This window comes from Xenopus tropicalis, chromosome 8 (genome assembly GCF_000004195.4).
Source record: "Xenopus tropicalis strain Nigerian chromosome 8, UCB_Xtro_10.0, whole genome shotgun sequence".
Classification (NCBI taxonomy): Eukaryota; Metazoa; Chordata; class Amphibia; order Anura; family Pipidae; genus Xenopus; species Xenopus tropicalis.
The window spans coordinates 48,928,469-48,953,662 of record NC_030684.2 but is presented as its reverse complement, the minus strand read 5'-3'; the positions used below and the strand labels follow the sequence as shown (position 1 = coordinate 48,953,662).

The 25,194-nt window shown below is 40.6% G+C and overlaps 1 protein-coding gene across 2 annotated transcripts in view; it reads right to left on the bottom strand.

Annotated features, from left to right (window-relative positions):
• The window catches only part of stag2 (stromal antigen 2), a 60,081-nt gene extending 38,947 nt beyond the window's left edge, over positions 1-21,134 (bottom strand). For both annotated transcript variants that reach the window (XM_002931787.5, XM_031892062.1), the window contains exon 1: positions 20,894-21,134. The gene's annotated coding sequence lies outside the window, so the exon portion shown is untranslated. The remainder of the gene's footprint in view (positions 1-20,893) is intronic.
• Positions 21,135-25,194: the final 4,060 nt, after the last annotated feature.

Genomic DNA, 25,194 nt, shown 5'->3' with positions numbered 1-25,194 from the left:
TATAAATTTTATTAAGACTGCTCTAGTGCCGTTACATTGTGATTTGAAAATATTCCTGTTCTAGAAGATCACAAGGTGGAGCTCTAGCCTAAGGCGAACCAAAGAAACAAATGACAGGTCATCCAAAGGCTGACCAAATTCTTGGCAAGAAAAACAAACATTATTGTAAAGGCTGATAGGGGACACATAATTAAGAAATAAATACTTGCACAGGAGAACATGAAGTAGTTATATTTAGCTTTGGGTGCTTGACAGTTCTCAAATATGCCTATATGCTTTTGTATCCTTTTCTACTTAGGTGGCTGAATGCTAAACATAAAAGGTAAAGCTGGCTATACAGACAGGGAAATAATAAGGCAATCCATCCTTTGCCCTAGCAATTACACTATCAATGCAAGGCGGGGGGGGGGGGGGGGGGGCTTCACAAGAGGGGGTCTTTCACAAAACACTGTTACTGCAAGGATAACAACTGGTCTGACCAGACAAAAAAAAATCCATTCCAATGTCTCCCATTGATGCGGATGGTAAGCCATCTACACATGCCGGCAGATCAGTTCACTTGGGTCATTCATGGCCAAGTCTTGCACAAGCAACATGGACTAAGCAGAGCAAGCTTGAACAACTAAGAGTAAAGCGCTAGTCTTCTCTTGCTTATCAGAAAAATGATACACCATAGAGGTAACAAACATTCAGTCGAGTTTATGAACAGTTAACCCCCGTATGCCAAAGACAGTAGAACCTGTGGTGCTAGAGCTTTAATTCCAGAGTAAGGTACACTTCAAGGAAAATGCTAACAACTTACATTTTTCTTTTAATTAAAGTTGTCCTGATCATTTGGATCCCGAAATCTGTCTGGCCCTGCGTGACCTGTATATATAGTCTTTGGTCTCACATACAAGGCATTTTTTGCCAAGAACCCATGTCCTATTGTCCTACAACTTCTGAACCCCCGCAGCAGAGGATCGCTTGTAATATCTGATACTCTGTGAAGATTCTAGCTACTTTTAGAACAGAACTGCGATTATTCAAACTAATAGACAGCCACATGTACTAGATACTATTTTTAAAAACTGCACTAAAGCTGGCCATACACGTTTATTTTTAAATAATTTTTTTCCCTATTGTAGGACCAAGCTTATCCTGAAACGATCCTTTAAAAGAACGATTTGCTCATCAACTAAAATAACTATTTCAAAAGGTTGTGGACCGTCGGTCTAGTTGAAGCGAGAAAAACTACTCGCTTTGCCCTGCAAACATTTGGACGATGGGCAAATGCTATCGTAAACAATGAAAATTTTAAAACCTGCCCAATCTATTTTCTCACCGATGACGGATGAAAAATCACTAAATGTACGACTGATCGGCGCCCACTAACTTTAGGATAGTTTGACGGATTGTACTAAAATTTGTTGTTTGGGGGAGAAAAATAAAGTGTATGGACACCTAGAATAAATCTTTGATACAATGCACATTGTCCATTAATCGAACATTTGCTAAACTAACTCGAAGTTGAAAAAATAAAAGGGAAATTATAGTGTAATGTGTTCAGGCACTGTGAGAGACACTGTTCATAATCAGTAGGTGTCAGCCTTGCATGATAATCAGATGGCTTCTGCTACATAGTTTCAAAAAATTTATATGCAAAGCGAACAAACTAGAAAGGAACAGACACTGCTTTCAATAGCAATTATTTACACATTTAAAACCATTGAAATTTTTTTAATGTGTATCGTAGATGCTTAGAGTCCCCTTCCAAACTAATCCTTGCATGCCCTGTAGTCTATGCGAATGCACTGTATTTTTGGTAAAAAAAATTAAAAAGTTTCTTTACTGCTGGAAAAGTTATTGTTAGTTTTTGTGTTCTACTATGGGGTGGCCCATACATGGAAGATTTAAGCTGACTATTAGAGTCCTTCTCTAGGGCCAAACGACCAAAATAGCCCCATAGGTGGGCATTTTGGCAGATTCTCATCTGGCAACCGCCAAATGAGCAGGTCTTAACACGTATGGCCACCTTAACACACCTAAGCACACAGACCCATCTCTGCAAATGGCCAAATGCAAACACAGGAGGGGGCAACAATGATCGCATTGTAAAGGTCCCCATACACTATAAGATCCGCTCGCTTGGCGATGTCGCCAAGCGAGCGGATCTTTACCCGATATCCCCAGCTACGGGTGGGCGATATCGGGTAGGAAGTTGCTTTAAAAAAAAATAATTTGATCGTTTGGCCCATTATATTTGCGGCCATGGGCAGTCGGTTCGGGGACCGCATCAACGAGCCGATGCGGTCCCCGACCCGACCGGATTTTCTAACCTGGCCGATCGATATCTGCCCAATGTCAGGCCAGATATCAGTCGGCCAGGCCGCTCGTTTCTGCCCATACACGGGCCGATTAGCTGTCGAATCGGCAGCTTCTATCGGCCTGTGTATGGGGGCCTTTAGCAAATCGCATTTTCCCAACAGTACTACAAACACTAGTTGAAACCAGTTCACTGCTAAAACTTTTAGTACGATGAAGACTAATTATGACACCTATGTCATTCATTTTGTTGTGATTTTTGAATTATCTTTTTATTCAGCAGCTTTCCAGAGAGGAGTTATAGAAGCTATCTTTCCAAGGTCCACCTACCAGCTAAGCGGTGTGTTGAATGAAAGACTGTTGCTATGGGAGGCCCTCTCCTATTTATCTCCAGATTATTGGTTGATGGGGTCAGATGGCAGAGGGTGGTGGAAAACTTATTGTTGAAAAAAATAAAAGAAAACAATTTGATAACTAATAATGGTACAGTATTCTTAAAGGTAGTATTTACTGGAGGACACAATAGCCTGGATGGGGCAACATGAATAAGTGAATCCAATAGATTTGTGGTTCAATTTTATACAGATGTCCAGTTAAAAAATGTCACTTTCCAATAACTCACACAACCAACCTGTTCTTTCAATGGTCAACAGCATGAAATTAAAGTGCCACAAAGCATTAACAAAACACATATAGGCCAAAAGAGGAAAAGTCTGCACATGGTCTAATAACTAATAGCAACAACCAGATCTTTGGTTTTGATCAGGTGAACAGTAAATACCGCCTTGCTTATTGGTTACTAACCTGGTCAGGAACCAATGCTGCTTTTTTACACTGCTTTTCCAAACAGCTTTCTATGCACGACTTATCTTCATTTTTCCTATTGACTTTAATATGTTATGCCAGGCCTGAAGCGAAGTAAAACACTTGTATAGGCTGCGGAGTTCAGATGATGCAAACAAGTCAAACACCCTTATAAACTAAGCTACTCCTCTTTATTGGAATATTTCAGGGTTTGCAAAATATAATCCCAGGTAGACAAATATACACAACTTTAAGTATTTCATTATTTTACTTTATAATGCAAAAAAAAGGATTGAAATTCCTGGTCCAGTGTTTTACTAGTTTAATTTATGCAACTGCAAAGAACAATCACTAACAAAACATGGGGGAATAATCACACTTCTATTGTATGTTACTTAGAATTAATTATCCTTGGTATGCTACTACAACCCCTTTTAATTTATGTCCCAAAAACTGCCTGTATGTTTTTGGAATGTAAATGAAAACCAGAGTAACCACCAGGGGTTTTTTGAACACTTATCCCAGTACAAGAGACAAAATAGAAACTTCATCTAAATATAAATAAGTTTCCAGTTAATGAGTAACAATAGAGAAAAGGTGAAATCTGCAGCCCAGGAAATCACAAGTATAGACCTCACACAACAAAAAAGTCTGGTTCTCAACTGCTTAGTATACAGGTTTTATGAGCGAGTGTCACTTTAAAACCATTTAAATACATTCTACAAAAGCTAAAAGCAGCTTGTTAACATCAGAGGCAAGGAACACTAAAGTAAAGTTTGGAAGAGTTAAGCTGGCCATATATGTGTATGGCAGGCTTATGATCTCAGCTAATATCCCTGTACTATTGATTTTGGTACATTTGTAGATCAAACACATTTAAAAGCATGGTTATATGTGACAAGCTGCAGCTCTTCACTTTCTGTTTTGGGTGAACAATCATACAAACAGAAAGGCAAGAATGTCCCCTTGCTCTCACTTGCATCTGTTTGGTCTGCTGGCCAAATGGTTTAATACATCTTTACAGAGCCTACGAGTCTGTTGACAGGCAAGGCCCTATGATGTTACAGCTGGGCCCAATGTAACAGGCAGTGCATAAAACATAGTGCCACTTAACACTCCCCATTCACTCTGTATCCAGCTGTAGCCTATAGCCAGCAATGGATCCAGGCATCTCTCTGCTCCCCCAACAACTGTTGGGAATGCTGATTGCAGACAGGCAAAAACAGTCTCTGCTGACACTATCACATTTGGCAGCAGCCACAGGGGGGTCTCTGCCAAAACAAAAATAATTGCAGACTTCCACAAGACTTAAAATCCCACAAGAAAATATTTTGTTCCTTGACATATGTCTTTAGACAACAATTGTAACTCCCTTCAAATATTTGTTACGTGTGCCCAAAACCAATCATGTTTATAGAGACAAAAACCTTCAGCACCACTTGTTGAAAACCCTCCAATGGGGCCAGTAGTATATAAATATCTGCAAGGTTGGCCCATGTATGGCCACCTACAGATAAGCTACAGACATTTAGCAAAAGTGTGCACTTAAAATCATATCTAAAATGTGGTACAAATGAAAAAAAAAAAAAAGTATCAATAACGCTCATGCTAAATAGCAATCTAAGCCTATGCTTTACTTGCCAACCATTACACGCAGTATAACTCAAGCAACAATTTAAAAGTAAAATAAGCATTTACTTTCAGTAGCCTAGGGGCCATGACAGACGGGGAGATTAGTCAAATCTCCCTTGTCGCAGGCCACTAATCTCCCCGAAATGCCATCCCACCAGCTAGAATGTAAATCGCCAGTGGAATGGCATTTCGGGGAGATTAGTCGCCCGCAACAAGGGAGATTTGTCGGCCCTTAGGCTACTTTTTACTTTAAATTGGCTAATTAGGCTAATTTTACTTTAAATTGTTGCCTGTACTTGAGTTATACTGAGTGTAATGGTTGGCAAGTAAAGCATAGGCTTAGATTGCTGTTTAGCATGAGCATTAGTGCTGTGTCACACACATTTTGACCAACAAATAAAGCTACTGCTATGCGGGGTGCAGATGAACAGAGCAGATTTCAGTTTGAAAATGTATACTCGTGTTTTGACGCTGAAATATGCTCCATGTGTCTGCACCGAGGCCAACGGGGCAGCCAAATAGTTTCACTTCCCATTCTGGGCTTCCTAGATGTCACTGCAGTCCTCACATCCCCTCCTCCCCTATAACTGTGTATCCTGGGCATGGGCATCAGGTCCCCTATTCTGGCACATAAACAACATTTTGGCATGATGAAAAGCTTGCCTTAATAACAGTGGTTAGTGTGATTGTGAATTCCAAGGCTAAAGGAAATAAGATTTATATACTGTAAGCAGTGTTTTTTTACTTAAACCCAACACAATTTTTTTTTTTCCTAGGGTGACATAAGAAACTAGTGCAAGTCTGTTAAATGTAAAATGTGTACAGGTATGGGATCCCTTATGCAGAAACCAGTTATCCAAAAAGTTCTGAATTACGGAAAGGCCATCTCCCATAGACTCCATTAAAAGCAAATAATTTTAATTTTTAAAAATAATTTCCTTCTTCCCTGTAATAAAACAGTACCATGTACTTGATCCCAACTAAGAAATAATTAATCCTTATTGGAGGCAAAAAAATTGTATTGGGTTTATTCAATATTGAAATGATTTTAGTAGACTTAAGTTATGGTGATCCAAATAATGGAAAGATCCCTTATTCAGAAAACCCCAGGTCCCAAGCATTCTGGATAACAGGTTTAGAATTGTTATCAGATATGCTGGTTTATTAGACTTGCGCTGGTTTCTCAAATGCACTTCAACGTTGCCAAATTCATGTGTATAATTATTTTGGTGTTAAATCTATTGTAACTCTGACATATCGCGTTTAATAAACTGCACATTCAAGGAATGGACATGAAACGTGGAAACACTGGCTTTATAAATATACAACTAAACTGCCCCTAGGACAGTGAGGCTCATTTGCAAAGCTGGTGAGGTCCTAACAACTGCTGCTGATTAGAAAATGTCTAAATGTTGCGTTTGGTTGTTTGATATACTATTTTATCTTAGGATGAAATGTCAAATTAATAGAATATTTGCAAACCTTATTGCAAATTTTATTTCTAAAGTGAGAGAGACCAGGGTGTCAACTACAGAAAGACAAATAAGGCCTGGCTGGAGAAAAAAAATCTGAGAATCACTGCACTAGAATAAAATAAGTCAGGGATATACAAATGAATGCCTGTGAGTAGGACATGACCCCTGAAGTGTCTATAGGTTCATAAGATTTACTCCCCAATTGAACTGATAGGTTTAGTAATTTTATTGTCCTATTTATGGCTTTTAATTGAATCTCTGATTAGTGTTTTATTACTCTATGTATTGGAATTTTTTTTTTTTTTTATTGATTGTTTAGTGTATTTATTTGATAAACTGTAACTTTTTAATATACTGATTTATTGTATAATAAACACTGTCTGATTGATTTGATTACACATGGTGGTTTGTTTTGAGCGCCAACTCCTTTTAATAACGTTTATGTATTTTGGGATTAGTTTGAAAGAGGGCAGCTAAGGAACACAACTGGTTTACATTGAATTAACACGTTAGGATAAAGATCACTTTTTTTTTTTCCCCTATCTTCACTTTCACTTATATGGATCTCGGACCGTGAATGGTTATATACACTTATATTTATATTTATTTTTAAGCGCAGATAAGGTTTATCTATATATAAGTTCATAAGATGTCATAAGTTGTCCATAAGTCAAAAAATAATTTTGGGTAAGGTTATCAACCCAACAAATGTAAAAATAATTTGACCGAGAGACTAAAGGAGCATATTATAGCAGTGGCATAAAAAAAAAAAAAAATGGACACAATGCCAAATAGTAACCCTAAAAAAGTACATTCAAACACTGACGTTGTGTGTTCCAGCATGTGACTTTTTGCAGTCCTCTTCAGTTCTAATTTATTATTTATTTCCAGGTATTTATACCCCCAACATTTCTGCAGCTCTTGACAGAGGTTATACATCAATCAAATCAGCCCCTGTTCCAGTGGAGCTTACAGTCCAAAGGTTCCCATACACGGGCCGATTCTAGCTGCCGATATCGGTCCCTTAGACCAATTAGGCAGCTAATCGGCCCATGTATGGGCACTAGCGACGGGCCTGCCCGACCGATATCTGGGCTGAAATCGGGCAGATCTCGATAGGGCAGGTTAAAAAATCTTGTTGGATCAGGGACTGCTTCGCTATTCCAAAGTCGCATGAAGTTGCCTGCAAAAGGAAACTTTGCTTGACTGGAATAATGAAGTGATGCAATGGACTTTCCAACGGCGACTCCTATTGTTGTCGGTGGAAAGGCATTTCAGAGTGGTTAGTAGCAAACAATAGCAAAGATCTATTGCGGGTGACTGAACCATTCCCTTGGTCCTTAACCTAAACATCTATTAAGCATTCTAGCTTCTGCACAGGGAGGAATTTTCCTGTATGAGCAGCCATGTTGGGGCCTATGCAAGTGAATAATGAACAATGTCCCCCAGCTTGTTATGTTCATCCGTGTAATGTAGGATCAGGGGGACATGTAGACTAATCTAGGTCACACACAGCAATAAGTGCCTTTTATTGGCAGAGGGACATCATACAGTATGTAGTTGTAATTTCACATTTATTCTGGTGACGTTGCTGAGAATTTGCCGAGTCTCTTTCTTTGATGCAGGCATCATTTTCTCTCGACGAGCCTGTAGTTTTTTTTTTTTTTTTGACACGCATCCAAAAAATGACGCGCATGCCTGTGTCAAGAGAAAGCGTGGCATGGCGAAATTTTTCTCCACGCAAATTATTTCACTCGTCCCTAGTTTACACTAAAACCAATTGACTCAAAGCAACCCATGGCAAGGTTCTACTATTGTTTCCTGATCCAAGAACCCTTCATTTAAATGGATGGCATGAGCAAAAGCAAGCTAATGACGACTAATATTTAATCTATATGTCAGAGAAACAATAAAAGTGATAACTTCCATAAAAAAATGTTAATCTAAGTCATGTAATAAGCTCATAAACTGACAGCAGACTGTTTACAAATGCACTTATAAACTTATATATGACGTGCGAAGACAAACGGGCCGATTAGCTGCCGCAACTTTTTAAAAAGTTGCATCAACTAATCTCCGTAGTGAAAGCTCACAAGCAGAAATGTCGCTGTGATTAGTCACTGCGACAGACTTACTTAGGGCAGTGGTTGTCGCGGGTGACTAATCTCCCCGCAATACCATCCTACCAGATAGAATGTAAGTCGCCGGTGGGATGGCATATGCGTCGCTGCCACAGTCATCCAAAGTTTCCTTCTGATTCATTTGGATTTACATTCTATCTGGTGTGAATAGAATGTGCCACTGCCCTTAAAAGTTGCGGCGACTAATTGCCCCATGTGTCTTCGCCCCTTAGCGGAAAGTTTAGTATACAGTATCTAGAAAAATGTTAATATATTCTTTTTCTTCTCCAGGACAACCTAGCTTTGATTAAATATGCCTCACATATGTCATATTTAATGCCCACATAATATTATATAAGTGTCAACACAGCAGTATGGCTGCAGTCAAAAGCTCTGTTATGTTGGTGGAAAAAACAAATGGTGGGATGGCATACCGTCTTGTGGTCTACCAAAAACTTCAAAGTGATCTACTGGTAGACTGCGATCTACCTCTTGGGCACCCATGATATATAGCAATATGCATATATTGTCTTGTATCTAGTAGTCTTAATATTCAAAATAGTTGCATTAGTAAGCTTATTGAAAAGTTAGTGGATGTATGGGCGACAAGGTAATTGGCTGTCTCACACTTAGCTGTGCCAATTACTTTTTTTTTTAGAATATATTCTGACAAACATTCTATAGGTAAGATGACTATTTCAAACTCTGAAGCTTTGCTAAAGTTGGATTTCAGAGGTATCAGCGAGAGAAACATATCATTCTTATCTTTTGACACAAATGTCCTGGACATTTTGATGTCCAATATGCATATATTAAAGTCTTGGAACTGAGAGTTTTAAAAATTTCATTGGTGCAAACAACTTTCCATAGTTACCAATGCATTGTGTGACTCCAGAAAATGTTACTTTTGGAACATTCTGACATATCCAAAATGGGTAAGTATACTTTCTTGTTCAAAGCCTTGTTAAAAAAAACATTAAAGTGATATTGACACTAAAAAAATGACTCCTCAAAATATGAATGTACATAAAAAGTTGCCTATAGGTCATGTTGATTGATTTTCGCTGAGAGATTTGCTTTTGTAAATAATTGTTACTTGAAGTTCCTAAACCTGACTGTTTTGCCAACCTGACTGTCCCTTCTCAACTTGTCAGTTATAGCTTCTTATGCTAACGGCCTCCTGCTGGACAAATATGGCCGCCCCTTCATAGAGGAACATGGGGGATCAGACAGGTAATATAAAAGCATTGGGCAAATACTTTTATGGCAAAAATGAAGGTCATGCAAAGACAATGTTATGATAGATGTAAAAAAAGTTTAATTTCTGGTGTCAGTATTTCTTTAATAGAATTTCAGAAAACGTCCCTTAAAGGAGAATGCAAGTCAAAATTTAAAAAGCATACTGCCCAATAGTCCTCCTATTGTTTAGTAAAAACACCACACTTTTGGCTCACCTAATCAAATATTTACTCAGTCACACTTACTTCACATTTTCTAGAACAGGCAGCCATCTCTAAAAAGGTATTCTCCCTTCCTTTCCCTCCATGCTTCATACTGCACATGTGTTTCATTCCCTCCCCCCACTCCCCTCTGCCAGATCTGCTTCTGATTGGCTGGGGGGCATGTGTAGCTCAGAACAGGAGACAGGATCAAGTTACACGCATGCTCAGAGAATAGGAAGGCTGCCGCTGGCACCTACAGGAAGGGGAGAGAGATTTCAGTGATGTCACTGTAGTCTTCACACTGCTGTAGGCTGCCAGCACCGTATCTCAGAGAAGCAAGCAGGGATCTGGGAATTTAGATATGCAGTAAGTACTTAAAAAGAATGCCTTTAGACTTACTTTTAATTTATATTAACCTTTCATTGTCCTTTAAATCGACAATCGACTTTTTAAATTCACAACTGCCTTGAGAGGAAACTTTGGTGATTTCGGCACAGCGTATGCCATCCTACCGGCGATTTACATTCTATCCGGTGGGATGGCATTTCGGGGAGACCCTTAAAATGAAATAACCCACACCAGCAATATAAATGATTACTTAATGTAATCATTGTTCAAAACACCTAATCAACTACTAACACTGCACAGTTACTGTATAGTTTCATGGCCAAAACCAGGAAAACGCAGTTACTAAAACTGAACAAAACTAACACAATAAAAAATCATACAGATCAATAGCAAAAGAAAATGGTTAAGTGTTTTAGGGACAAAACATGACAAAATAGTTAAATAAAATAAAAAAAAGGGGGGGGGGCGTAAACACATGCTATTTGGGATCTCTCGAGATGATTAGGTCCAAGATGTTATGTCACATTGCTTATGCTCATGTGGTAGTCATCCTAAAAAATGGGGACGTCGGAACAATCAAATATTCTACATTACTGGCACTCAGGCTTTGCTTGCCAGCATGAATCTACATGCCTGGCAGGGAAAGGTTACTGCAAAAATGTCTCCAGTAAGTGTGGTCTTATTTGTGCAAACTAAAACATTTATATAAGGTGTCAGTTAAAGCTAATTTTGCCTTTACTTATTGAGTCATTATGACACATTTAAAGAACAGCTCAAAAACTAAAAGGTAGACTATGTGCTAATTTAGGCACAAAATAAGCAATACTTTTGGAAGGAATTGGAAGCAAGGATCTGTTCTGCTGTTCTGCCTTGTCCCTACATTTCCTTTCCACTAAAGAGAAAAGAAGCCTAATATAAGAGTGATGTAGTGAGAACACAATGAGTTCCAGTTGAACTCAGTCTGCACATCAGTTAAAGACTGACACTGAAAAGCAAGATGAAGGAGAAAGAAAAAGTTACCTCTTTAATCAGATTTTCTTAATTTTCCCCTCCTTTAAAATGTTTACTAAATTATATATTGATTTATTTGAGATGCCACAGTGCTTCCCTTAACAAGGTAAAAATTAAATGCTCCAGACACACTAAACAAAATAAAGCACACAGACAGTACTTCCCAAAGAAATGATCACATAACATGCAACAAAAACATTACTTGTGATACATCAAAAATGTTGTGTACTTTACAACTCAAAACAGCCAGATACCTTGTCCCCAACATGCTCTGTCTCAAATAAATTGTTTTCCACGAAAGTGGATTATGATTTTGATCAGACCATGTGTTAACACAACGTATCACATATAGTGATCATATACATGTCACAGTCAGCTTGGGTAATTTAAGACCAGATACACTGGACATTGTACATGTTATAGTAAAATGAACGTGTGTCAAGACAGTTGCTTCAATAACTAATCAATGGGTCGTACTATTGAATGCTACACAATTCTATTTATACTGAAGCTGCATTACTTCTACACATACATGTGAACATGCTTTGTGCTAGCTTAAAATGCACTGCAATACTACAGAATGGCACAATAAGACTGGCCAGTACACAAGCCTGCTTTAAGAACTACCAGGCAAAGATAATGGTGAATCACCATTTGTACTGTGGGTGCATGTAAAAACTCCCGGCCCTGACTGTACGTACAAAACACTCGTTATTATAAGCCCTATGCGTGCAACAGGATTGAGTTAATTCATTCTACTGTCCAAAAAAAACATGGAACAGAAGGGAATTATAGGGGAACTGACAAGTATTTGGAGGTATTTAAATCATATACAGATATAGGACCAGTTATCCGGAAACCCATCATCCAGAAAGTTCTGAATTGCAGGAAGCCCATTTCCCATAGACTCCATTTTAAACAAATAATTCTAATTTTTAGAAATGATTACATTTTTCTCTGTAAAAATAAAACAGCACTTTGTACTTGATCCCAACTAGGTATGCACTGAATCCATTTTTTTTTTTTAAATCAGCCGAACCCTTTGTGAGAGATCTGGCCAAATTCTGAACCGAATCTGAATCATATGGAAGGATTAAATGTCTGCGCACATGGTGAAAAATTTTCAATTTCTGTGTTTACATGACAGTCATGTAATTTTAAAGACTTGCATTTAGTTCGGCCAGGAGCATGGATTTGGTCCATCCCGAATCCTGCGAAAAAATTCTGAACCAAATGCTGGATTCAGTGCATACCTAATGCAACTACCGTATATACTCAAGTATAAGCCGAGGTACCTAATTTTACCTAAGAAAACTGGAAAAACCTATTGACTCGAGTATAAGCCTAGGATGGGAAATGCAGCAGCTTCTAAGTTTCAGTAATCAAAATAAATTCCAATAAAATTAGGATCTATCAATCTTACTGAACAAATAAGTGCAGGGAATGAGTATGCGAGATGCCAGGCTCCCCCCTATTGCCTCCTCTAGCAGGGTCACCTGGAGAAGTAATCGCTCATTAATGGCTTGCTCCTCAACCTGTCTATCAAAAGGAGCACATCATAAACTGAGAGGATTCAGCTTGAGGTTCACTTCAAGGAGCTCCCTCCCTCTCCCTCCTCACCTCAATAGCATGCAGGCTTGATGTTCTGTTGCCTGCCTGCCTGCTTCAAACAGTTCCATTCCTGCCTGCTTGTAAAGGCTCTCCCTCCCCCTCACCATTAGACACAGACACCGGAGCTGAGAGCAGGGAGCGTGTGATGTCACGCCGGGGGGCGGGGCAAGAAACCAGGAAGCAGCGGAGCACAGAAGAGCACACAGGGAATCAGGTAGCAGAGGGTGTTAGTTGAAGGGACTCGAGTATAAGCCGAGGGTTAATTTTTCAGCACATTTTGGGTGCTAAAAAACTCGGCTTATACTCAAGTATATACGGTAAGCTATAATTAATCTTTATTGGATGCAGAACAATCCTATTGGTTGTCTATTAAAAAATCATTAAAGCATTAAATACAAAGTATAGAGATCCAAACTATGGAAATATACCCAGAAGACCCCAGGGCCAGAGCATTCTGGACAGAATCCCACCTGTTTACAAGTGGACATGCAAGGGACAAACAGATGACTTTGTTAATGCCTTACACACAGATTGATATTCATTTTTGCTAGTAATCTGACATATGGGATGAATGTTTAAATATATAAAAAAAAAAAAAAAGGAGCATATACCACTTTTAATATATATATATATTTTTTTATTATTTCAAAAGGTTTACCCTGTAACATTTTTACTGGCTAAAATAGAACAAAGCTACCTGCAATTATTCTTTAAAAAAAGGTTCTATATTATAGCAAAAGCATTTTTGCCGACAACTCTGCCATACTGTGATTCAACAACATGCAGTGCAGGAATGGCAAACTGGCATCAGCCTGTCAGACCAGGTAAAATATGTCGCTGACTCACAGCATGAGTGTGTTCTTTGCAGCCTGCAAAAATTGGTTTTGAAAGTCTGTTAAGGAACTCACCAATGACTCATGGAAAGAGTAGTATAAAAAATACAGACTATTTAGAAAAAACACACAACAGTTCAGTGGATTTTTTTTTTCTAATTCACTCTAAAGCTGGGCCAATTGTTCATCATTTAGCTGGACATGGATCCCAAATACAAGCACAAGGTAGAGCTGGGCGGTATGACCAAAAATTTATATCACGGTATATATCGTATATCGGTATCACGGTATTTGACGGTATATAAATAAAAAAATAAATAAATATTGGTGCCCCCCCCCCCCCAACAACCCCAACACCAACCCCAGCCACAACCCCCCCAGCCCCAGCCACAACCCCCCCAACCCCAGCCACAACCCCCCCAGCCCCAGCCACAACCCCCCCAGCCCCAGCCACAACCCCCCCAGCCCCAGCCACAACCCCCCCAACCCCAGCACCAGCCACAACCCCCCCAACCCCAGCACCAGCCACAACCCCCCCAACCCCAGCACCAGCCACAACCCCCCCAGCCCAACTTACCCAACTTGTGGTTCCTCCAGCTCCAGCGATGCGTCCTAGCGACGTCGCGTGCGCGATGACGTCACATGCGCGCCGACATCACGTACGCATGGGCGCAACCCGGATGTAATTGGAGAAAAACTGCAGGAGGCGCGCATACCGGTATAGCGGTATGTTCAAAAATCATATCTTTTTTTTTTTCAAAAACCGGTATACCGCCCAGCACTAGCACAAGGTGTTACCCTGGTGCCCAATTTTGCCTACCACCTGTGTGTCCAAATTGGCCAAAGATACACTCATTTGAAGACCTCACCAAAAGACAACAACCTTTCCAGCTAAACAGCCCCTTACAATATCTGTTTGAATGAAGTAGTACAACAATCTCATAGTTGTATGGGATTGCACAGACCCATCCCTCACACAGTTCCATTGTGAAGTGACAGGTTTTGGCACTTGAAGTCCCTCTGCTTATAGATAGCAAAGAGACTTTAAGTGCCAGAAATCATTTGCTAATGGGTGCCATCCTCTCATCAGGATATACCCTAAATGATAATTATTATAGTTTTGTGTTTTTAAAACTTTCATAATATTCCACACTACAGAAAGTTTATACAGTCCTACATTCCACAACTAAATCTGGTTTCAGAAGCAACATGTAAAATACCCCACTGGTTCTGGAATCAAACTTCTTCAGGTGTTGGATAGTAATTGTCTACAATGCATACAGGAACACAAAATGAATGGGTGGTTCACTTTTAAGTTAACTTTTAGTATGTTTTAGAAAGGCCAATTCTAAGCAACTTTTCAAGTAGTGTTCATTATTTGTTTTTCACTGACCACTGAGCAAAAAAAAACTATTGCTCTGTGAGGCTATAATGTTATTGTTATTTTACATTACTTATTTTTCTATACAGATCCTCTTCTATTCATATACCAGTCATTAATTTAAACCACACCCTGTTTGCTAAGGTAATTTGGATCCTAACAACCAAATAGCTGCTGAAACTCAAAGCTAGAGAGCCATCGAACAAAACCTGAATTTAAAAAAAAAAAAAAAAAAACAAAGACCAATTGCAAATTGTCTCAGAATATTACTCTCTACAGCATACTTAATTCTAAAGTGGACAATCCCTTTAGGAGCAAAGGCTCAGATTGTCTGCTTTCCTCCGCAGATGTTTTATTGAGGTTGAGGAAAGTGGATCTGCTCTCATATGCGCACACCCCCACAGCAGCATTGACAGACCCAGCATTGGCCTCTGTGGAGCTATATGAAGCGGATATCTGTGCGAAAATGCATACATTCACATTTATGTGCAAATATGCGCTCTGTGCAGCTCCATACAGACTGATACCAGGCTTGTCAATGCAGCTATGGGGGTGTGCGCATAAGAGTAGATCCGCTTTCTCTGCCTCAATAACAAAAACATCTGCAGAGGAAAGCAGACAATCCACTGTGTGCCCTTGCCCTACATTACAGGCTAATAGTCAAATTCTCCTTATAACTGCACTGGCTGGAAAAACTATAGATTTCATGATAATGGTAAAAGATACTGCCTCTGCCATGTCCCACGGGCTAGCCACACACACCAAATGGGGTAAGAAGCTGACAAAATCTACAATCCTGAGAAACAGACAAATTAACCAATTCTGTTGAAAACAGACAAATTAACCAAAGCTTTTAGTTTTTAGTTTTTCTACAATATATAATAAACAAGTAACACACAATCATACCATGGCCTATGGAAAAATGAGGGCTGAGAATCGGCTCTCCGGTTACACCAGAAAGCAAGGTCTCCACCCTGATACAGGCAGATGTGGCGGATATTGGCTGGAAATGCAAAGTCTCCCTTTTTTTTTGGCTGATAATTGCCGCGTCTGCTTACACCTGGGCGGAGACTATGCTTCCCGGTGCAGCCAAGGTAGGAGGCTGCTGCTTGTGGTTTTCCACTGCCCGAGGAACAGCCCCGTGTGGCACTAGCCTAAAACAGATCCTCCAGATATAAATACATATTCAGTCTACGCATTGGAGAAGGACAGAACACAAATATGGCTTTAATTACACTCTCAGTGTATTCTATTGGGAGTTCCAAAGTATCTATTTCTGAAATGCTCACTGAGGGCCTTTCATCATTTATGAAAAGGGAAACTTTAGATAAGTACACATTGGGACATACGGATATATGTTTGAAACAAAAGCACAAAAAAATCTAAATTCATTTTAAAGCTCTATACTGTACAATTGGGTTAGGGAGATTTTTACTATATTTTGGGGTAGTTGACTTTTCAATATTTTGATTAGTCATTAACCTTTGTGTTTAAATATCTACAAAAGGGGTTTAAAGGAACAGTAACATCAAAAAATTAAAGTGTTTTAAAGTAATTAAAATATAATGTGCTGTTGCTCTGCAAAAAAAACTGGTGTTTTTGCTACAGAAAAGCTACTATATAAATAAGCTGCTGTGTAGCCATGGGGGCAGCCATTCAAGCTGGAAAAAAGGAGAAAAGGCACAGGTTACATAGCAGATAACTAGTAGATAAGCCCCATATAATGGGGGTTTATCTGTTATCTGCAATGTGCCTGTGCCTTTTCTCCTTTGAATGGCTGCCCCCATGGCTACACAGCAGCTTATTTATATAAATTATAGTAGTCTTTCTGAGGCAAACACACCAGTTGTACCAGTGCAGGGCAGCAGCACATTATATTGTTATTACTTTTATACACTTTCATTTTTTGGTGTTACTGTTCCTTTAACATACAGTAGCACAAAGTATACGGGTATTAAAGCATAAAAGCCCCAATCTATAGCTAGACCACTCATACTATTATCATGCATCCATTGTAAATGGCACTGAGGTGTTGCTAACCATAAAGCATGGCATCAATTAAAGTAACTCTAAAGTATCTCTGTGGTTTAACTTGCCAGTTGTTAGCGCACACTCATATTTATTGTACACGCAGGAACATGAACTAAATGGCTAGCTGCTGCACTCCAAGTACATTAACTCTAGTTTGACTTCCCCAGCAAAGCCTTTCAAGGACATGTTTTTCACTGGAGATTTCATGGTGATTAAACAAGTAGAAAATGGTTGAAACAAGGCATTTGCACACTCTGATGTTCTAAGTATTAACATAATTTGTGTGTAAATTCTTAGCAGCATACAAAATAAAATAAAAGCTGGTAGTTGGTAGCAAGCCTAGTTTTGAGTGGAATTAAGGGGCTGTGTGGCTACACAAAACACACAGATTTTAAACAGTACACTACACAAGGATGTTCATCACATGACTGATGTTTTTTCTAAAATGTAAAATTTCTTGCCAGTATCAGAACAGCAATCTAGACGCCTTTCTAAAATGTAACAATGTGATACATAAGTAGATACAATGTGTAGCAACTTTAGCCCCAACTTAGCATGTCCCCACCCCAAGTCTGTTAGAGAGCAACGAATACATTACACTGCGAGATGTGTATCAATGAAAAAGAAGTAATTGTGTGTGATATAAGACTTGAGAATTATTCCCTCCATGATGGATAACGGTCCCTTTATGGGATACCTTTTACGGAAACCCATTAACCAGGAAGTTGCAAATTATGGAAAGGCCATCTCCCATAGACTCCATTATAAGCAAATAATTATAATTTTTTTAAATGATTTCCTTTTTCTCTGTAATAAAACAGTAGCTTGTACTTGATTCCAACTAAGATATAATTAATCCTTATTGGAGGCAAAACAAGCCTATTGGGTTTATTCGGGTATTCTGGGTATTTAGCTCAACCTGCAATAGCTGTTCATGCTTAGCTGGATCCAAAATATAACTCGACAGATTTAGGGCTCTGGTACACGGGGAGATTAGTCGCCCGCGGCAAAACTCCCTGCTCGCGGGCGACTAATCTCCCCGAGTTGCCTTCCCTCTGCCATCCCACCGGCGAACATGTAAGTCGCCGGCGGGATGGCAGACGCGGCGGGGCGATTTCGGGAAATCGCCGAAAAAGCCTCGCGAGTCTTTCGTATACGGGTATTAAAGCATAAAATCGCGAAATCGCGCCGCCGCGTCTGCCATCCCGCCGGCGACTTACATGTTCGCCGGTGGGATGGCAGAGGGAAGGCAACTCGGGGAGATTAGTCGCCCGCGAGCAGGGAGTTTTGCCGCGGGCGACTAATCTCCCCGTGTACCAGAGCCCTTAAAAATATCAATTCTGGCTCACATGCCAAACCTTATTTCTATTCACATTTGTTTGGAAATAACAAATCTTTATTACCAGTGCTTTAAATATAAGATTACAATTAGCAAACATTAAACAGTTGTCAAGGCTGAGTTTATTTAGAAAATCCAAATTTGGTGGCTACATTTTTTATGTGAATATACATTTACAATATAGAATTACAATGAATCACTAGTTTTGCTACTACAATTTAGCCAGTTTAAGTTCCAAACATAAACCACCTATGTATTAAAAAATGTCAACTCGGCAAGCAAATGTGCAGCGTCTGGGCATATAAAAAGCTTGTCTGGAAGTCAAGCAGCACAGGGTTACAGAAAAAGAGGGACAACTTGAAGCCACACCTGCCCAACAGACCTAGCAAATAGGAAAGGGAGAGAGGTGTGGCGACATGGAAAAGCAGACTGTCCCTGAAGGCCCCAATGGTAGTGTGACGCAGTTTGATAGTCACATCCCTCCCCCACCCAATCTGACAGCCTGGTTAGCTGCATACACAACACAGAAGCAGGAGAGAAAGAGAACGTACACGATTATGGGTCCTGGAAGCTTCTTGGGCTTCTCAAAATTTGCTTTTTACCGTAATCACTGGTCTATAAGCTCAGCACAATCTAGCCTAGAACAGGGCAACTGGGAATAAAGCAACAAGACCATCGTTCCTACAGTCATCGCATTAAAGGAGTGAAAATGATGCAGTAGTCGCCTTTTCTAAGTAGATGCTTTCCTTAGGTGTAACCCCATCTAAAAAGGTTAATGAGAAGGCTTCTTAACAAAAGGGTGGGAACCTTTTTTTTTTTTTCTTTTTTTGACAGTAAACATCTGGGCGTGGCTGAAGAGAGGCAGAGGGAGCTCCCTGAGAGGTGAGAGTCTCATGACACCAAATATGGGCGGTGGATTGGCGAGCAATCGATATTAAGGGGCAGCCCAAGAGGGCAGAACTGGAACACAAACCGGACTGGCACTCAAGTTTTAACACATCCAGATACTATTGTATTTTTGAAAGAGGTTTACAGGCCGATAGAAGCAAGCCTGGCAGTGAGTCCATGGAACAATGCCAATGGAAAGTCGTGCCACTAATCAGGCTACACGATTCATTTTCTACATAAAAAGACATTTTCAAATACGCTGTTTAAGAATCCATAGCTAAGATGTGTGGTACAGCAGTGCTAAAGCTCCAGCCCGTCTACTGAACTCACAAAGAGCTTCTTGTTATTGGCTAGGAGCTTTCTAGGCCCAACCAACAAAGATCCCTATGCAATCACCCTCAGTAAACTCACTTTAGCTTCCTTTTCCGTGTTAATCCATAACAATTTCTAACCAGCATAGGTACAACTTTGCCCATAAACATTTCAGGGCTGTCACGGTGACCTAAAGAGTGTTAGCAGTACAAGCACCAACACAACAATCCGTACATAAAGCAGCCGATCTGCCCATGCAACAATGTATCTGCCTGAGCTTTCATGTGGCCAAAAGGCCTTGCTAATGCAGCACACTGATCTCTCGCTAGTGGAACTGACCAGTCTCACGAAAGTTGCCCCATTCGTCCCTATGTGAATGTGAGGAATCTGGCCACACTGTGCAAGCTGACCCAATTTTGAAGGTCAAGCTGTTGCTGTAACTTTATTGCTACTAAGAAAACAAATGGCAAGGGAAGAGGAAGCATACCCAGTAGGCAACAATACGCTTGATACATTGTATCATACAAACTATACAGAGTCCCAGCTGATCAGATAGCTCCTATGTACAACAGGAAGCCAGCATGTATGCAAGCCATACAATTATGAAAGCCTGAGCACAGGGATATCCAGCCTGGTAAATCTTGCTACTTGATATAGACAAATAGAGAAATATAAATACCCCCCCCCCCCCCCCCCAGTTATATGACTACAATTCCCAGCAGCCCCTCCGAGCCTTTGTAACTATAATGGAAGACAAAAGGAATATAATGGGATAAATGTAACAAGTTCCTGGGTAAAGCAGTGTTCCCAACTCCCAGTTACACCCAAAACATACAAAGCGTTCCAACATGTTGAGCGTTGTAGTTCTACAGCTGTGTTCACAGAGCTTGAGTAAATATCTGGTGAGCCAAGATGGTTTTATTTGGAAAAAATAGGGTGAGCAGCTCTTATCAACACCGACAAATAACTGGCGCCAAAACAAACTTCATTCCAGGAGCTGCATCTCCGCTGGTTGGAAAGGACATGTTTGGGAGGGAAAAGTCCACACGTACACTCACACTTAGCGGTACTCCCCCCCAGGAGCCGCCATGGTTACGCCTTATGGAAGCCCCTGCACGGCGGAGGGAAGGGGAGGAATATTCCAAATTTGGCGCTGGGGGTCTCGTAAGAGGAGAGGCCGCATCCCGGAGCCCGCAGCTGCACTTCTCCTGCCAGTCCCCCATATTCCTTCTCCAATGTCTCGCCCAAACGCTCTCCCAGCACCCACAGCCCAGCCCGGCTCTCTCCCCGCCCCCCATGACCAGCTAGGCCGCACCGCCACACAAACTTCCAAGCGCCCGAGTCCGCCATTTTACAACTTACCTCGGCTCCCCCCACACGGAGGGCCTCGTCCAGCGGCCTGCTGCTAAATCCAAATAGTATGGATAGGTGCCCGATGAGAAATCACTTGGGTCAATTCGGCAGTGCTGTTTAAGGTCCCTTCTCCGGGGAAATAGAAATAAACAAGAAAGGCAGTTCGGCAACGACTCAGGCTCGGCTCGAGTTGTTCGCTCTCTGGCGGCTGGGGGGACGAATGAGGCGTACGGGCTCCACCTGGCGGTCACAGAAAGCCCCCGACTCTCCCTGTAAAACAGCGACACCTAGCGACTAACACCAGTTCTTCTATCCTTAACCCTTGCGTTCCGAAATGGAATGATAAGGCATGGCCACATGTATACCCAGGTATTGGCGAACTACAACTCTCTGCCAGTATCAGCGCCAGATATCGCTTAATCAACAGCTGAGGAATCTCTAGGGCTGGTGGAATACGCCATCACAGTAACAGCTGACCAAGGGTACCAGCCACTGGGTGATAGGAATATTAATTGTAGCAGCTGCAGAACCAGTGGCCACAGATCCCTATTGTGGTTATTGCAGCTTTCCATACACAACTATTAGCAAAATACATATATGAATGTAAGGAGATTGTCACCACAACTGCCATTGTTTGTAAAATGTAACGCACAAGGGATAAATCTTGTTTTTTGGGTTTTGTGACCTTTTGCAAACCAAGCAAGAATCTCGCATTCCTAACCAGAATGGCACAGGCTCCCATTGCATATGATGATCACGTATATTAAGTGCCAACATATTCCACAGCAACAGAGTATACAGAAAAAAAATACAAATTCTGAGTAGGATGGGGGGGAAGAGGGCACTGCCCATCAGAGCTTACAGTCTAACAGGAAAAGACATAAGGTAGGCAAGATCAGATATGCATATTTAGCTTGTCCGAAATATTCAGTCATTTTGGTCTCAGAGAGGTTCACTAAAGGGATTAAAATGTACTTTTCTAGAAGTCAAAAAGTTGTAGTTCAATATCACAAGTACAGGAGAGTACACAGAAGCTGTTTCTGCTGGTGGGGCCAAGAAATACAGCTGGCCCATTGGGGCACTAACTGGCAGCCAGTTGCATGAAACTGTTTTGTACCTAGCAGCAGGGAAGCATGTTCACCTTCTCTATAGAAAGGAAATACCGCTTCTCTAAAGTCTCTTCTTACCCTTTTCCAGCGCTACCAGGTCTTCCTCTTGGAAAGCTGGCAGCATCATGGCTAATGTGTTGCAAATATTTTGCTTAGCACATGCAAATACGTTTATGTGTGAGTGCTTGAGGGGCATATTTAAATGTACAGTTCATTTATGAAGGAACTAGGTAGCAGTTATTTGAGGCAAAAGTTGAACTAGCTTTGTTGCTACAGGGCAGGGACCTCCTTCCTACTGTGTCTCATACCACATGGCACTTATTTCCCGTTCATTTATATATATTTATTGTATTTATTTATTATAACACTTGTCCTCCCTGTGTGTAATTTTGTATTTTGTAAGATTGTACAGCGTTGCGTACCCTTGTGGCGCTTTATAAATAAAGTTATACATACATACATACATATGAAAGTGGCAGCAGGTCTGAACTGAGATTCATAACAAGTCCTGGAGTTTTAGAAACATAGAATCCCACAGGCCCAATAAATACTGCCAATCTATGGTATCTTACAGCAACACCTCTGGCATTCGCCAGAATCTATAGATTGGCAGTTCAAGCTTGTATGCAAGAACAGCATTGATTGGAGGCCATACAGGGCCTTGCTTAAACTGTAAGCACAGAGGCAACCATCTTAAAAGAGCCACACAATGCCTCCTTTGGCTTTTATTTAAATGGGAAATGCCTCAAGCCTTTCCTACAGGAGCCTTTCAGTCCACAAAACACCCCGAGGAGCACTATTGGCCCATAAACCATCTGTACAAAACATTTCAGGTCCCATCATTAAAGGACTGTTTTGGACCATTAATTTTACCCTCTCCAGACACCTTTCAATTGGCCATTAATATGACATGATCATTGGCCTTGGGTCCAAACCACTGGATCAGCTTAATCAGGAACCAATCTGCTTATTTGTGACTTGTGCAAGCCTCAGGTGAACACTTCAGTGCTGGGGCCCATTTAGGGTTGCCACCTTTTCTGGGGAAAACATATCAGCCTTCCTATATTTTTGCCTTTTTTTCCCCTATTAATAACATTGGCAGCAAGCTTAATTTTTACCACCCAGGTTGCAACCCCATTCCAAAAGCCCACTATGGACTATACAACAAGCACCTGTGAGCCCTGCACCACCCTGTGTTCTAATGTTAACCATTTTACTCAGATTCTCCTACATTTTCGAAGCAAAATACACCTTGAATGGTTATATATTGACACCCCACTGCAAATCTTACTGATTTAATGAGCGCTGCCTCACAATTCAAGGGTTAAGGGGAAGTGCTGAATTTACAGCTGGGAAATTGGGCCATGGGGCTCGGACGCGCATGCGCCGTACACTCCCCTTGTTCCCTCGTAAAGAAGTTGCCTGTTTTATCCGTGCGGATATGCGCATATTAGCAGTTTATACATGTTGCATGGAACAGTTACACGCGTTATTAATGTTCCAAAAGATGCATATTCAACCATTATGTTTTTTACTAGTTTCGTACCAAGGCGTTAAAATCCCCGGTTCGACCTGTCACACTAATGGCGTATGTTTTTATTCAGGAGCCAGCATGGCGGGCGACTACTGTTGCCTACGTGCAACTATGGAGAGGGAGTGGGCGGGACCGTAAACAGGATGGAAGGGGTGGAGCTGTCACACCAGGCGTTTTGTTTTAGCACCCCAGCTGTTAGTGACTACATTTCCCAGAAGTCCCCAGGTTTATGTTCAGCCGTCCGGACGCTGGAGGTTGTAGTTCTGCGGAAGCCGAATGGCCAAAGATGGTTGTTGTATGATTGTTTAATCGTAATTGCGCTGTCATTTCTCAGATGAAGTGAAAAGTTTCGACTGCTGCACAAAAATATCACGCTGTAATACAATAAAACCCATTTTAAAAAAATCTATATTTTTCTTTCAATTTATAAAATACAAGTGTTTCTTTTTGTTCAATTACAAAATGGGCCTTGTTGCTTTCATATATGTTGGCCAATTAAGGAGGATGGAACAGTTAGTATACTTTTATTATTATTATTGTATCGTCAGTTAATTACCCACTTTTTTTATCATTTTGTTTCACTTGTTTTTACACAAGGTTTAATATGTGATTTTTTTTATCCTTTTTTTTTATTTCATAGATCTGTGTGTTTTAAAATGTTGTTCTGCTAGGCTCTCTTGGGGGAGAATGTATGATGGCTGCCACAAATGTGACTCCTTATTTTGGCTCATGTCACTAGAGTTGCCACCTGGCTAGTAAAAATAATGCTTGGCACCAATGTTGGTTCTAGAAAATGCCTATAAGAAACTGGTCTAAAGGTGGCCATACACAGGTAGATTTCAGCTGCCAATTCTGGTCCTTCAGAGCGATTCAGCAGTTTATTTGCCCCTGTATGGGCACCCCCGACATTTTCTGTCAGATTGGGAATTGCATCAGCTTGTTGATGCGGTCCCCGATAAAATGTCGCCTGTGGCTGCCGTTGTAGTTCGATCATTTGGCCCTAGGGCCAAACAATTGTATTAGCCCCCTATTGCTCATTGCTTAGTCAAAACATTTATCCTGGGTCCTTAGAAGCTGTTAGACCTACTAATAGCAGTGGCCCAAAGACTACTCCTAGCTCAAACTTGTGCAGGCTGTCAAGCCCTAACTCTTCCTTAAACTGATGGTACACGTAGGGGCCCATTATCATTTCATTAATGTATGATTGGGTACGATTACAAAAAATTTTTATTTTTCTACGTTTTACAACTGCAATTTTTTTGTTAATTTCCGCAACTTTCTCTTCTTTGTGACAATTTGTGCGATAAAATCATATTTGTCACAACAAGTACGAAAGTTTTGGAATTTATTCAAGCTTCGGTATTGTGACTTTCCTAGGGCCAGGTTGGAGCTGCAGAGTGCCATTGAGTCCTATGAGAGGCTTCCAAAAACATGCACTGAAGGTTCAAAGTCAGAATTTTTTTTGCGCCTTTTACGATCGTTCAGATATGAAAATTTTGGAACTTTTGGATGTACCACAATATTTTCGTACGACCACAATGTGATCCGAAATTTTTGTACATAATACGATTTTTTCCCACTCGTAATCTTTGAAGTCCGAAATTTGGACTTTGATAAATCAGCCCCGTAGGGGTGCAACTAGAGCTTTCACAGCCTGCCAGATCGAA